Raw genomic sequence first — 14,673 nt, forward strand, 5'->3', positions numbered from 1 at the left:
TTTTTGTTCCCCCAAAAACCTTTCAGTGAGCAGTGAACAGTTCTTAAAATAATCATTTTTTTTCTTAGTGTGAAGAACATTTTAATAATCTTAAAATATTTTTCCTTAAAGAAGCTTATGTGGAATGAAAAGTTTTCATGGATGGTAAAAGTTTTGAAACCATTGATGCCAATTTGGGATGTAACGATCCAGTCAACTCACAATTTAAATCATTAATCATTATTATTGTTGTTATTATTATTATTATTATTATTATTATTTTACAAAATTAGATTTAAGACAAATTATAAATTACATTTGTCATTTTATTATTGCTTGGACAAAATGCTGCACGTTTGTTTGTGAAACTGAAACATAACACTATAATAATATACTAATATACTTGTATATCATTGCTCCTTTGTTGGTTTTGAGTGCTTCTATTGTCCCATATGTAAGTTGCTTTGGATAAAAGCGTCTGCTAAATGAGAAAATGTTAAATATAGCGTAAATCTAAATAACAAAACTAAATTGAAATTTTAAAACAAGCCCAAAATCCATCATACTGTACATTCATATAAACTCCTACCCCTAACTGAATCACGATTTGTTTAGCATCTCAACCAATTTGAATCGCCACATATTTTAATACATTTTCAACTGGCTCGCGGTTAATCATTACATCCATAACAATAAAGAACCTTTATTTTTAAGAGTGAAGCTTCTGGAAATCCCGTCTGAGAGTCGAAACAGACGATGACACATGACTGAACTTTCATAATCTTGGGTGAAACGGAGATTGCCAGTTGCATTGTTCCACCAGTTCCTGTTAAACCACGTTACGCATTTCGTTCATTTGGCATACCTCAAGCCTGGATAAGTGAATAAGATGAATCTATGGCTTTGAGAGAACTTGAAGTCCCTGGAGATCTACTCGAAAATAATCTGTGCCGATTACTGCGACTGGCAGTCTTTTAGAGAGGAGCCACGTGTCGCAGTTGCATTCTTTGTTCCAGAAAAGTCTCTTGTGGGGAAGAATACAGAAAAGCTGAGAGAAAGATAATAATGTTATTGTTTTAAAACATGATTCTTTATTTGTGTTGAATTAACACTAGAGATCTTCTGTCTGTGATTTGTCATTTAAGGAGTGTCTAGTTCTCTTATCACTGGATGTGTTGATAGTTCAGGATTTAAATGAAGGGCCAGATGGAAGTAAATTGGGAAACAGTGACTGTATTGTCACAGAGAGGACCAGAAGTCATGTGATATGTGTAATATCATATTTCTGTATGATTCAGATAGAAGGATTGTGACATACACATATGGTTCATGACAACAAAAAAAAAATTCAGTGTTTATACTAAACGCATAAAGGCAATGTCAAAATTCCCCACTTGACAAGAGTCATCATTACATGAATAATCTGTTGGTTTTGACAACACAAACACAGAGAAGAATTAGTGGAGAGCTTTGGGATAACCTGAGTTTCATGTGAGGGATTTGGACGTCACAGCATTCGGCTGCTCATCTCCACACCTCGGTTTAAAGGGAACGTGGCTGTCTTTATTTACAGCTATTCACCTCACTTTAAACCCTGAGCCTGTTTAACTGCTATTGTGCGTCTGGACATGACAACACGCACACACGCACACACACACACACACATAAACATATACGCCCTCTTCTAGAAAAGACAAATGCAGAGTGTGTTAAAGCACACGGCTGTGTGAGAGGTACGCTGGGTGTGTTTGGGTGTGTGTGGATCAGTATTTGTTTTCAGTGCAGTTTCATGTTGGCCAATGTGAAAATGATTATCTGTCACCAAAATATGTAAATGATTGTCTGTAAATATGACTAAACAAATACAAAACCAAAACCAATCCCTCAGGATCAAACGAACTGCCCATTATTTGTAAAATTTGTAACTTTGTGCAATTCCACCATGACTATAAAAGATTAGCACTGGTGACTGCTAATGCTAATGCAAATAAGCTTCTCTTGGAAGTTTTCTATTGTATGATAACTACACTGGAAATTATATTTTTTGCAGTTTAATATTTAAACAACAATTTATTTATTTATTTACTTAATAATAATAATAATAATTTTGACAGTTTATAAGCTTATAGGAGGTCCCTGCAGGACTGCATATAAAAACCTGAATTTAAATAGCCATCTTTCTAAATGATTCCAATATTCATTTTTTTTTTTATTTGTTTGATTCTTTATGTATTTACTTCATTTATTATATGATGTTTGTATGTGCATATACAGTACATACATTTACATTAAATAATGAAATGAATGAATGAATGGATGGATACAAATAAATCAATCAAAAGTGGTAGTGAAGACCTAGTAGACATAGTAACACACACACACACACACACACACACACACACACACATATATACAGTGGGTATAGAAAGTATTCAGACCCCCTTAAATTTTTCACTGTTATATTGTAGCCATTTGCTAAAATAATTAAGTTATTTTTTTCCCTCATTAATGTACACACAACACCCCATATTGACAGAAAAAACTGAATTTTTGACATTTTTGCGGATTTATTAAAAAGAAAAACTGAAATTTCACTTGGTCCTAAGTATTCAGACCCTTTGCTGTGACACTCATATATTTAACTCAGGTGCTGTCCATTTCTTCTGATCATCCTTGAGATGGTTCTACACCTTCATTTGAGTCCAGCTGTGACTTGATTAGGAAAGCCACACACCTGTCTATATAAAACCTTACAGCTCACAGAGCAAATGCGAATCATGAGGTCAAAGGAACTGCCTGAAGAGCTCAGAGATGTGGCAAGGCCCAGATCTGGCCAAAGTTACAAAAAAATTATGCTGCACTTAAGGTTCCTAAGAGCACAGTGGCCTCCTTAATCCTTAAATGGAAGACGTTTGGGACGACCAGAACCCTTTCTAGAGCTGGCCGTCCGGCCAAACTGAGCTATCGGGGAGAAGAGCCTTGGTGAGAGAGGTAAAGAAGAACCCAGAGATCACTGCGGCTGAGCTCCAGAGATGCAGTCGGGAGATGAGAGAAAGTTGTAGAAAGTCAACCATCTCCACAGCCCTCCACCAGTCGGGGCTTCATGGCAGAGTGGCCCGACGGAAAACTCTCCTCAGTGCAAGACACATGAAAGCCCCCATGGAGTTTGATAAAAAAAACACCTGAAGGATTCTCTGGTCTGATGTGACCAAGATGGGACTTTTTGTCTTAATTCTTAATTTTAAGCGGTATGAGTGGAGAAAACCAGGCACTGCTCATCACCTGTCCAATACAGTCCCAGCGGTGAAGCATGGTGGTGGCGGCATCATGCTGTGGGGTGTTTTTCAGCTGCAGGGACAGGACGACTGGTTGCAATCGAGGTAAAAGATGAATGCGGCCAAGTACAGGGATATTCTGGATGAAAACCTTCTCCAGAGTGGTCAGGACCTCAGACTGGGCCGAAGGTTCACCTTCCAACAAGACTATGACCCTAAGCACACAGCTAAAATAATGAAGGAGGGGCTTCACAACAACTCTGTGACTGTTCTTGAATGGCCCAGCCAGAGCCCTGACTTAAACCCAACTGAGCATCTCTGGAGAGACCTGAAAATGGCTGTCCACCAACGTTTAGCATCCAACCTGACAGAACTGGAGAGGATCTCCCTTACGAAAGGAAAATATATTTATCAATATATTTCTTAAAATATATTGTGATATATTGTAATATATTATTTTCCCTTTTTATTACTAATATTTTATATATTTGAATACATTTAATAATATATTGATTACACATATATTATATAATATATTTCAAAATATACAAATGATTGCCGCTTTCAATATATTGCAATATATTGGAAAAAATAAATATATATAAGAATATATGCCTAATATATTACATTATATTTTCCAATATACTGCAATATATTTTTGTTTCATAAGGGCTGTAAGGAGGAATGGCAGAGGATCCCCAAATCCAGGTGTGGAAAACTTTTTGCAAATTTCACAAAAAGACTCATGGCTGTATTAGATTAATTAAAAGGGTGCCTATACTAAATACTGAGCAAAGGGTCTGAATACTTGGGACCATGTGATATTTCAGTTTTTCTTTTTTAATAAATCTGCAAAAATGTCAACAATTCTGTGTTTTTCTGTCAATATGGGGTGTTGTGTGTATATTAATAAGGGAAAAAATAACTTAAATGATTTTAGCAAATGGCTACAATATAACAAAGAGTGAAACATTTAAGGGGGTCTGAATACTTTTTGTACCCACTGTATATATGTGTATTGTTTTTTTGTTTGTTTTATACATTTTATTAACTTTCCATTTATTTATTAAAGAATCCAATACAAAAATGTGTAGCTTAGTTTCCACAAAAATGTGAAGCAGGACAACTTTTTCAACAATGATGATAAGAAATGTATCTTTAACAGCAAATAAGCATATTAGAAGTATTTCTGAAGGACTGTGTGACAACGAAGACTGGAATAATAACTGCTGTAAATTCAGCTTTACCATCAGTAAAAGCAATTGAGAAAAAAAAAAAAAATTAAATCACAATAATATTTTATAATAATTATGTTTTCCCTGTTTATTTTTTTAACTCTTGGCCAGCTATATATATATATATATACTAACTTATTTTAAATATTAAACTGTATATATCTCGAAAAAGATCCCAAATGTTTCAGCAAGCTCCACAGACTTGGTCTGGGCTTATTAGTAAACTAAACAACACTGTTTATTGTCCTCATTCACACAGTGGCTCCACTTCCACTGTCATGGACTGTCAAACGGCCAAACGTCTCGAGAGCTTCAGCTTACTGAGGCCTATCAATCAATGTGATTGACAGCTCTCAGGAGGCGTGTCACAACAGATACCCCACCCTCTGTCACTGAAAAAGCTTTGAGCTGTCCATCAAAACGTTGTCATAGCAATCGCACAATTTCAGCTTGATGTGATGGAACTGTAGCGGATGCATGGACACACACACACACACACACACACACACACACACAACAATAATCATAAAACCCGATTCTAAAACCCCCACGAGACCAACCTAGTGCTCGAATATTGCATATGACATGCTCTTCCTGTCTGTCCCCCAGTGCGCACATATTCAGCCGGAATTATGCATTTATTAAAATCATTTTTATTTCTAGAATTCCCTCATGTATGAAAGCTGAGGTCGGGATTCAAGGCCACACTGGGGTTTGAGTGTAAAAGATCTGAATTAACACACTGATTCTCCGCTCATTTGCATTGTTGGAATAACGGCGGTGGATCTTTGCATATATAAATATAAATTGATGAATTAGCTCCTTGCCTCTGTGATTAAATAGTATTAAAGACTTTGATCATGTGGACTTTATGTTAAAAGTGACCCGTTGGATTCCTACATTCAATTTGTGTATGAACTCTTCATACAGTACTATAGACTGTTTATCATACGAAAGAGTATTTTTGTGAATATCTTCTAAGCTTTTTTGTCCATGCAGACTTGATCTTAATCACATAATTCATTAGCAAAACTCTGTAAATTGATCTAAATACAGTTTCAGTAGACTGTCTATGAGACATGTTTGACGTGTTTTTCATGTGTGAATCTTGAAATCTATGATTCCATAATATCCTTCATTACATGTTTGTGCTACCAGCGTCACATCTGAAGTCTGAGCAAGTCTGAACACTAGACTACTGAAGATTCACTAATTAATGACACAATCAAGCTAAACATAACCACTATTCTGATGAGATTCGTTTATTCAATAATGTTTGAGTAGCCATATGTGACCCTGGAACACAAAACCAGTCTTCAGTATCATTTTTTCAATACATCTGAATAAATAAGCTTTTGATTGATATATGGTTTGTTAGCATTAGACAATATTTGGCCAAAGTGCAACTATTTGAAAATCTGGAATCTGAGGGTGCAAAAAAATCTAAATACTGAGAAAAATCACCTTTCAAAGTTGTCAAAATGAAGTTCTTAGCAATGCATATTACTAATCAAATATTACGATTTGATATATTTAGAGGAGGAAATTTACAAAATATCTACATGGAACATGATCTTTTCTTAATATCTTAATTAATTTTATCCTAAAAAAAAAAAAAGATGATTTTGACCCAATTATTTGCTTTTTTTTTTTTTTTGGCTATTTCTACAAATGTACCACAGCGAGGTCAAAAGTTTACATACACTTTGCAGAATCTGTTAAATGTTCATCATTTTAACAAAAAAGAGGGATCATACAAAATGCATGTTTTTTATTTTTTATTTTATTTAGATATTTACATATAGTCCACAAGAGAAAAGAAGTTGAACTGATAAAATGATAAACAGCTGTGTTTTTTGTTTAGTGATAGTTGTCCACGAGTCCCTTGTTTGTCCTAAACAGTTAAACTGCCTGCTGTTCTTCAGAAAAATCCTCCAGGTCCCACAAATTCTTTGGTTTTCCAGCATTTTTGTGTATTTGAACCTTTTCCAACAATGATTGGATGTTTTTGAGATTCATTTTTTACACCCCGAGGACAACTGAGGGACTCATATGCAACTATTACAGAAGGTTCAAACGCTCACTGATGCTCCAGAAGTAAAAAACAAAAACAAAAAACAAACATGCATTAAAATGTTTGCATTTTTCTCATTTTCTTATTTAAAATATATTTTCTTCTTCTTATTATTATTATTTAGCACTGCCCTTTAGAAGCTGCAGATACTAACATGCTTCCCATAAGACATTTTTATATTACCTCATATTATTTTATATTGTGGACTATGGTAAATGTCTTATATTTGAAATACATAATTCAGTTAATTAACATTTAGCAGATTCTGCAAGGTGTATGTAAACTTTTGACCTCAGCTGTATTTGATATAATTCTACCATTATGTGTACAATAATGGATGGGATTCATTATGCTGTTGATGGCCTTTCTGAGAAGTTTTCGTGATCAGATTTTCCTTATTGATTCAATTTTCTTTTTATATCGGATGGGATGCCAGCAGTACTTGAACCACCATCTGTTACTCTACCCCAAAACTTGGCGAAAAGGTCTAAAACCATAATGAAGGTCCAACCAGGCAGCTCAGCTGTAGTCAGTGAAGATCAAAACAAATGAGATACACACACACACACACACACACCTATGTATGTATCTATGTATTCCAATCACAGACATTTCTATCTGAAACCTCGGCATGAGCCAAATATTTCTCATGGGACCTTAGAGTGAGCATAAAAATAGGAAGAGATTTGCTGTAGAATTTTTACTGTGTTGTGCACCAAATACACAGACACATGTTAGATTCAGACGGCCTTGAAAATACATCTGTCAAACAAACATACCTGACTTCCTCAGGGCCTTATTTCTAATTTATTATTATATTTTAAACAATTTTTAAATTACACAAAGACAATTTCTCATATTTCAGTTAATCTTTAATAAAATTTCATGTGACAAGATATTTATGATGCCCTGTCAGACAGTTAGAATCACACTTTAAGCACTTTTTTTTCTTAGCTCTCCTATTATGAACCCTGTTGCTATTGTCTGTCAATGACTTTGCATCTGCATCCAGAGTGAGCGTGAGAAAGTTCTCTGTTGATTCATTTGTATTTCTTACAGAAAGAATGACGCCGGTTTGTTCTTGGTCATCTTAAATTGAGTTCTTTCGAGACTGTCTGTCTCTCCCTGTAGTGTGTTTCTAGTTATTGTTCCTCCTGTCTTTAAGATTTGAGTCATGTTCAGACACCTTCAGAATGTGTCACTGGTCATGAAAGAGCCAAAGTAATGACACACTTAATATGATGAATGTATGACAGTCAAATCACCTTCTAAAGCTTTGTCTGTCTGTTTTATTTATTTATTTATTATTATTATTATTATTTTTTAAATATATATATATATTTCTGATCTTTCATCAAGGCCCAATGTATTTTATAGTTCTAGTCTACTGCTAACCAGCATTATTATGTCAGAAGCTGGTACTTGAAACCATTAACTTCCCTTTTCTCATATTCTTGCTGTGATGGACATCACTATCATGCTCCTGTCACACTTCTGTCGGTCTGTCATCTCATGGCAGGTCATCTGAAGACAATCAGGGACAGAGAGGGGAACGGAGCAAGGGAACGCAGTGAAAGATGAGTGTGAGAGGAGGAGAGGAGAACAATGTGAGGGCTGTTGGGTAAAGAATCACAGAACAGGACATTAGCCAGAAAAAGAAAGACTGAGGGAGAGAATGCTGAAGATGATGGGACTAGATTACACTCTAATGGAATGAAAGGACACCTGTGAAAGATTGAACCTGAATTTGGGAATCCAAGGGTAGGGCATTAAATTGAAATGCTGTATTATATCAACTCTAATTAATTTATTCTAGAAGTAAAAAATACAGAAAGTACAGAAAGTAACTAGCAATGCTGTCTCTAAAATAAAGGTTACTTAGTATTAAAGTGCCCCTATTATGCCATTTTTACAGTTACTAATATTATTCTCCTACTATAGGATTACATGTATGCAAGGTAAAAAAAATAAATAAATAAATAAAAATAAGCCACCCCATTTGCTTTCTCAAATTATACATTTAATATTACCTAATTTTCCAGCGATTCTCAACCGATTAGTTTGAAGTGGTTAAAAGATTCAGTATCTCTAAACCCCTCCTTTCCCTGAGCCTGCTCTGCTCTGATTGGTCAGATGGTCTAGTGTGTTGTGATTGGTCTACGGTGTACAGCGGTGTCAGAAAAGATACGCCTGTTTCAATAGTTCTGTTTTGAACGATCTGTAGAAAATATAAATATAAGGCTGTACAGAGTCAGTTCTTTATTTGGGGAGACAACTTTATTCATCGTGCACTTTTAGCACTTTGCAGATTGTTTACATTCATATACAGCTACATTACACACTGCATGAAAGGTAATATTAGAAATGGCATAATAGGCGAACTTTTGTATAAAACAGCAAATCCACAGGTCTAAAACATCACCCTTGCTCATAGCTTAAATGACTTAAGTTCTTGTAATAAGTTTAATATTTCTCCATTTCAGAACGTTGTATTTTATTATAATATTTTTTTTGTTTGTTTCTCACTTGGTTCATAGAGAATATGTTAATGTTTGTGTGTAATGTAGTTTTAAAATGGGCAGCACTGTTACAATACATACACACACACACACACACACACACACACACACATACAGTATATGCAAACAGGAGTGAATGGATACAGACTGAGAAAAAATGGGGGAAAATGATGAATAACTTTACAGTAAAGAGCCGTAATGCCTCCCAGCTTTAGCTTACATTTCAGTGCTTAGATAGCATCTAAAAAGCTGAGTTTAATCTATAGGGTCGTATACGTTTTCCTTTTATTTCCATCTCGCCAGCATTATAAATTCAGCTGGAGAAATGCCACTTAATAGCTAAAACGGGTGTTAGCTATATCAAGAGACTTGAGCGGTAAAACTGAAGCAGCTGCTTTTAAATTAGCCTTAATGAGATGCCGTTACTGACGCATGGAGCCCTGACACGCAACCATGCACACGCAAACCTTCACTGCCCGAAGATGGCTCAAAGTTTCTTATAAGGTCAGTGGGTTGCTTCAAAATGAATTTTCATGATTTACAACACAAACCCACATATCATGCCATGTTCTCAGTGCTCTCTTTCATGTTTAGAGATACACACAAATGAGACCCTTGGCTATGTTTCAGCAGTGGGCCTTACACCTCTCTTGTTGCCATGGGTACTCTCAGGACTGTAGAATCCACCCCAGGAGTGTGTGTGTGTGTGTGAGTGTGTGTGTGTGTGTGTGTGCCCAGAACCCAACAGAGATCTGAAGAGCATCACTCTCAAGTTAAGATCGATATCTTACCCCCCACCTTTCTGAACTTCTACACCTCATCACACACAGATGAGTACAGTGCATGTGGCTCGTGAGGATTAGACTGAACACGAGAACAAAGAACTGTTGTCATGAAAATGAAATAATAAGGAAAGAGAAAAGAAACTGTATGGGTGTAATTGCAATTTATTTCCACTTCAGAGCCTGTGGGGTAAAAGAGAAAGAGTGAGAAATAAAATAGGGAAATTCTTTAATATTCACAGCCTTGAGATGAGATGAGAATACAGCCATACCTTCAGGTCCATGAGCATAATGAGCTTTTTATTTCACCCAATGTGTGTGTGTGTGTGTGTGTGAAAGAGAGCTTTGCGGTCAGGAATTAGGATCATCTACGTGTGAATGCTTTGCAGTAATTTATGTGTTCATAGAAGCATCTGACTCTTGCTCTGTTTCTGTGTAGAGAAACTCAAGTCGTATAGCTCTTCATTTACAGTATGAGAGTGAAAGAGCTGATGTCATGACACCTGCAGTCTGAGAAACCCTATTCACTGATGAAAATTCTTTTCAACAACACATTTCTAAAGAACAGCTCATTCAAAATTGACAGATTATTTGAGATGTTTCACCTGAAGATGTTACTGAAACGTTGACCCTTATTATATATGATCCTGACAAATAAAAATTTTAATAGAGAGTCAGAGAGGCTATATACATTATGCTTTTAATGCATTTAAACATGTCTAATGCATTTCTTTGCTCAAAAACTAAATAAAACAACTTATATATATTCATTGAATTAGTCCGGGATATTGGTTTGTTTGAACTCAAGAGGGAGTGTCAGCCACATTAAAAAAGTTAACAGCTTAAGTCATTTGTGGATTAATGCGTACTGGAGACGCGAACCGTTTAAAACGATTCAGTTTTCGGTTCAAGAAGATCTGGTTACATCAAATGATTCGTTTGCGAACCGGATATGACAAACTGCTTTGTTTTGAACTGTCTTACAACAGACATGGAAGAGAAGACAATGCTGAATAAAGTTGTAGTTTTTGCTATTTTTGGACCAAAATGTATTTTCGATGCTTCAAATAATTCTAACTGACCCTCTGATGTCACATGGACTACTTTGATGATGTTTTTCTTACCTTTCTGGACATGGACAGTGTACCGTACACACAGCTTCAATGGAGGGACTGAGAGCTCTCGGACTAAATCTAAAATTTCTTAAACTTTGTTCCGAAGATAAACGGAGGTCTTACTGGTTTGGAAAGTGAAAAAAAAAAGTGACGTGACATTCAGCCAAGTATGGTGACCCATACTCAGAATTTGTGCTCTGCATTTAACCCATCCAAAGTGCACACACACAGAGCAGTGAAAACACACACACACTGTGAACACACACCCGGAGCAGTGGGCAGCCATTTATGCTGCGGCGCCCGGGGAGCAGTTGGGGGCTCGATGCCTTGCTCAAGGGCACCTAAGTCGTGGTATTGAAGGTGGAGAGAGAACTGTAAATGCACTCCCCCCACCCAGAATTCCTGCCGGCCCGGAACTCGAACTCACAACCTTTCAATTGGGAGTCCGACTCTCTAAGGCCACGACTAAGGCCACGACTTCCCCCTTCCCCTTACCCTCATGGAACGACATGAGGGTAAGTTATTAATGACATAATTTAGATTTTTGGGTGACCTATCCCTTTAAAAGCAGGCAGTAATGTAACTGATATTAAAATAACATTACAGAAGCTTAAATTTATTATTAAAATTTAATAAGCAGTTAACTCGAGTAAAAACATTCCACATTGTCAGTGTTGACAGTTAATTTTTTTTTTTTTTTAATTCTATTTCAAAATACTACATAAGCATCATGAGCTAATACACAGCTGATTACTTGTGATTTTTATCTCTATATTCATATTTTTCTGCTCCTCTTTTTTGCATCGGCTTGTGCACTTGATAATATATATATTTTTTATTACACGTTAAGAGCACATAAATGGCAAAACTATTTTAACTGTGCACCATGCATAATTAATGTGTTATGATGAAGTATTATATTTATGTCATGATGCAGAAAGTGTTTAAATTAGTCTAACATGACAGTGTTGTCAAATCTTATGATTTTTCTTTGACGTCAATTTTATTTTATTCTAACACTATTTTAATCAGTTTGATGATCAGTCAGTACTAAAATTATGTTAGTTGTCAGAAATGATTTAGATTAAAGTCACCATGAAATCAAACATTTAAATTCTTATGTTTTAATGGAATACTCCAGTGTTTATTATAAATAATTTATCCGTGCACTTCATTTTTTTTTTTTTTTTTTTATTAATGTGCCCTCATAATCTTTAATCAAAAACTTTAAACTCCACTCCAAACAAAAACTCAAGGAACGTACATGGAAGAGAGATTTAATTGCTTGTCACTTTATCATCTGCTGTGGACACAGTACAACAGCATTAATGAACATTAAAATTCTATCTATCTGTCCTGCAGTCTGTCTGTCTCTCCTGCACACATGCTACAATATGCTAAGGTGTGTGTAAATCAATGGAGCAGCATGTAATATCTCTGACTGCTAATGATCGATCACTGAGGCCTTGTTATGTTGCATTAGTTTGAGACCAACTGCCGACAGGCGCTTTTAAACTAATCTGGTCTACTGGGAGGTCTTCATCCTTTCATCTTTCATACCATCGATTGGGCCGATTTAAACGCACATGCGTTTATTAGTGAAAATCTTCTCAGCAGGAGAATATACCTCTCATTCACATACAGTTGCGGTAATTTAATTCACATTTGTACTTTGACAACATTGAAGGAGTGGATGCCGAGTTGCCATATCCTTCATACTGATATTATATTATATTATTACATGATTTCTTGTTTGACTATTAATCAAGTTATAGCAAGAGTGAAATGTGTAACCTTATGTGTGCTGTATTTCTTTTCCTCAAGATTAATGTCCACATATTATGTGTGTGTATCCAACCGTAATGATAAGACACTCGCCAGTGCTAGAAAGCCTTGAATTTTAGATAAGTTCTCTGTGTACGTGTGTTAGTATCTGTCTGTACAGGGAGAAGCTCAGACAGTCCCAGGACAAACGATCAACTGCCAGTGTCCAGCATATCAGATATACGTCTTTGGAGAGTTTTATCTTGGTTTTGGAACCAATCAGAATTTTGTTGACTCATGTATTGACGCAATTAGTATCCTCTGTCAGGGTATAACTGTGGTTGATTTTGTATTGTACTGGGGGCGGCTTGTGAACTCCTTCGAGAGTGTTGAAGCTGACTTCTGCTGATGAAATTGCAAACTATTTTCTTCAAGTAAAATTATTATTATTAATTGAACTCATCTCTGACTCCTGGTCTTTATTGCGACATATCTGGTCCTTGGGTTTTAACTGTAAATTCCCCTACAACATTATACCAAAAGGAATCTATGATGACACTTACTGATGTATAATAATATTACAATTAATATGGCATTAATTTGCATAAACAAATTATATATTAAATTGATATAATATTCAGGCATGATATGTGAATATGATTTACATTGTTATCAAGTAAACCATTATTTCGCTATATATATATATATATATATATATATATATATATATATATATAGTTCATAATTCTGTATAGTATATATATATATATATATATATATACAGTTCATTTATATATATATAAATGGATTTGGTTAGAGGCTTTTGAGCGGCCAAGCTGTGAGTTCTCTGTATAGACAGCAACACTCACACTATAAATTGTATATTGCAAGACAGTCCTCATCACGTAAAGCGCATGGGACTGACTGATTCCACAGCTGAACTTGACAGTGACATTAGCATGTTGCTAAGCTAACAACACACAAGGCAGCTCAGCAGGTTTTAGAACTGAGCCTTTGTGTAGAGTGCACCCTCTATAAATGTTTCAACATTGTTTTGCTCTTATGTGCTCTTTGTGCAAACTCAACGAAATCACCACTCAAAGAACCAATGAAAAGCAGACGGATAAAAAGTTGATAATGAGGGTCTCTCTCTCCCACTCCACAAATGTACTCTTATACAACCTCATGTCTCATTTATTGTTGTCTCGTTCTTTATACACTATCTATCTATCTATCTATCTATCTATCTATCTATCTATCTATCTATCTATCTATCTATCTATCTATCTATCTATCTATCTATCTATCTATCTATCTATCTATCTATCTATCTATCTATCTATCTATCTATCTATCTACCTACCTACCTACCTACCTACCTACCTACCTACCTACCTACCTACCTACCTACCTACCTACCTGTCTGTCTGTCTGTCTGTCTGTCTGTCTGTCTGTCTGTCTATCTAGCATGTAAATTAATTTAGTGTAATGTGGCAGATAAAATATCTAATATATAATAAGATACTAACTCTGTCTGTAGTTTCTCTCTGTGTGTGTGTGCGTGTGCATGTGTGTGTGTGTGTGTCTTTCTTTCTTTGTCTGTCTCTCTTAGGCATCATCCCTACAGCACACTTGTCTGTTTCATACTACAGGTGGATGAGCTGATCTCATCCTAATATACATTCATCAGTGGTGGTGTGTGTGGAGAGAGCAATCTCCTCTCATAACAAAGAGAACAAGTCCCCATTGTCTTTTTTGTATGGATGGGCTACAGGCTGTTATATGTGAAATAACCGTGTCTATGTAGTGTGTGTGTGTGTGTGTGTGTGTGTATTTACACTTTATGGCATGCTTTATTCTAGCAGCACTCAGGCTGATGAAAACAATTTTTTTCTATCTTTTCTGACTTTCCCTCTCTCACTCACACACA

This window comes from Carassius auratus, chromosome 9 (genome assembly GCF_003368295.1).
Source record: "Carassius auratus strain Wakin chromosome 9, ASM336829v1, whole genome shotgun sequence".
NCBI classification, from domain to species: domain Eukaryota; kingdom Metazoa; phylum Chordata; class Actinopteri; order Cypriniformes; family Cyprinidae; genus Carassius; species Carassius auratus.